General features: G+C 32.8%; 1 protein-coding gene across 1 annotated transcript in view; it reads left to right on the plus strand.

The window, feature by feature from the left end:
• Positions 1-1718: 1718 nt before the first annotated feature.
• LOC106472888 (dynein heavy chain 6, axonemal-like) overlaps positions 1719-2613 on the plus strand; it is a 34088-nt gene continuing 33193 nt past the window's right edge. Inside the window, exon 1 of the mRNA XM_013933557.2 lies at positions 1719-1781. The gene's annotated coding sequence lies outside the window, so the exon portion shown is untranslated. The remainder of the gene's footprint in view (positions 1782-2613) is intronic.

Raw genomic sequence — 2613 nt, forward strand, 5'->3', positions numbered from 1 at the left:
CAGAATAAATCTTTTACTATACTTAAGTCAGAGCAGATTTAATCACAAAATCCTGATTCATAACACTGGAGGAAATGGTAAGTGAGTGCATGCTCAATCTCACCAACTATTTGTATGTTTAATAATGCTTGGAGATGGCTTGAATGGGTAATGAAGAAAAGACTTTTATTCAAAACAGCAAATGTACTGCGTTTCGACAAGGCTTTGTCATCATCAGGTACCTTGTCGAAACGTTGTACATTTGCTGTTATGTTAAACTTGTATTAAAGTGTTTTATCATTACCCATTTGAGCTGTCTCCAAGCATTATTAGTCTCAAAGTGGGTTCCTCATCATCGAATTATTTATATGTTTGTCTTAGCAGTTGGCTTAGTAGATCTGCATATGTGTGTGACTGTGTTACAACTAGAGTATGAAAAATTAGATTTATTATACATAATGCATGATTTACAAAATATAATCAAAGAGTAATGAAGTAGCGGCTGCCAGGACTTTCTTTTTGGGCTATCATCAGTCAAATAGAGCAGGATTTGTACTATTTCCTTTTGTTTTGAGAGACAGGCTTGAGGCAACCAAGTTTTATTGAAGGTTTCAGGATGAGACATGTTTCAATTGGAGAACTGTAACATTTAGAGTTGGAGTGTGGCTAGAATCTGTTGGTAAAACATTGGCTGACCTTAAACATAAGTGTTAGCCAAGAACTCCTTTCTCAAAGTCTAAATAGAGTAGGTTCCTTGAAATCTTGATATATGTACTATTAATATATTATCAATTTATCTAAAGGATATTAAAACTAATAAATCACATTGATATACTTTTATATATTAGATATTGGTAAACTTTTGAAAATATTTTTACACATCACATGAACTTTTACTGGAAAGGCTTTGTATGGTATTCACTGAGGATGATATTGTCTGATATGCCACACTAAGTACAAGTGAACTAGCATAGTTTGAGCTGTTTGTTCAGTTTCGCATGCAGGTGTTTTCCTGTGGACTTCTCTTGAAAAGTATTTTAGCATGAAGGCTATTTGCTTCTTGATTTTTCAGTAAAAAATGTTTGTTGTTAAAAGCTAATTGTGAACTTTTTCTCAGTGATATTTAATGCTGAACGTCAGTAGTCACATTGCACGGGAGTGCTGGGTGGGCTGCCCACCATAGCTACAACCCTGACTTAATGCTAATGGGATATGGTATGATCTTGGCTACCAGATAATTCATATTTTCAAATGTTTATTTTGTTGAATTTCATGCAAAGCTACCCGAGGGCTATCTGTACTAGCCATCTATAATTTAGATTTGATAAACTAGGTGGAAGGCATCTAGTTAACACAACGTTTGGTCTACTCTTTACCAAGGAATTACGAATGGATTAACCTTCACATTATAATGCCACTCATGGTTGAAAGGGCAGATATGTTAAGTGATGGAATTTGAACCCATGACCTGCAGATTGTGGGATGAATGCTATAACCACTGGATCTTTCTAAGCCTATTTTCGAATGAAAGAATAAAATAATTCAAAATTGATTCTGATTGAATAGCAAAACCTTTTGCTCAAGTAAATTTTTATTCATTGAATGGTATTTGTCCACATATTGTATATTGTAATTTACATGGATGTGATACACATATTTCTTTTCTCTTTTGTAGAGGGTTGTTTGAGAAGGACAAGCTGGTTTTTTCATTTATTCTGACAGCTCAAATTCTGCTTCAAGAAGGTGTTCTTAGTAGTGAGGAATGGGATTTCTTTTTACGTGGTGGCACAGGCATAGAGAAAGTAAATATGCTTTTTTTTAATCTGTATACTTGAATGTTACTTTTTTTTTGCAAAATTTTTTTTAACCTCATGGTCACTAATGTGTATCAATTACCTGCTGTTAAAGATAGATCAATCAGAAAATTAAAATTCAGCCTAGAGTAAAATTTTTCTCCATCTTTATTTTTGTTTAATACTTGTTGTTCATCTTATAACACGTGTTTGCCTAGTGACTGCTCGTGCGGAGTGTTTTATTGGAGATTTCAAAGGAATTTACAAATTTTTTTTTTTTGCTTGGCAGGGGTGGTAGTATGGCAGCAGCCACGAGCACATGTATCTACGGGCTAGGCTGGTTTTAACCACACATTACTCAAATCATCCTAGCTACAACCCTGCATTAGGTATAGGGTGAAAATTTCTAATATTAAGAAAAATAAGACTTAACTCTTATGATCATTATAAAAGTATGGATAATGTATTGGTTCATCTTTTCAGTTAACTTCATTTATCTTAAAAACTATTACATTATTTATACTGAATTACAAGAAACATTATCTATAAAGTATATGAATATACCTAGTTTTTTTATTTTTAAGTTACAGAGATTTTCTCACATAAATCTTCAAAGGGTGATGACAAGAAGTTTTGAAAAAATCTGATTCTACTTGAGTCAACTGTGCAGTCCTCACTTCATCATGGTTTTAGTTTTATTATTCATACAACAATAACGAATTTCTCAGCAGAAACAAAGCATGAAAGTATTAATATAAATGAAATAAAGTAGTGTAAATGTGTTAAGGTATTCCACAATTACACAAAATCACGAAGGGTTAACACACAATAAAAGTTAACA

Source organism: Limulus polyphemus, unplaced genomic scaffold (genome assembly GCF_000517525.1).
Source record: "Limulus polyphemus unplaced genomic scaffold, Limulus_polyphemus-2.1.2 Scaffold5707, whole genome shotgun sequence".
Lineage (NCBI taxonomy): Eukaryota > Metazoa > Arthropoda > Merostomata > Xiphosura > Limulidae > Limulus > Limulus polyphemus.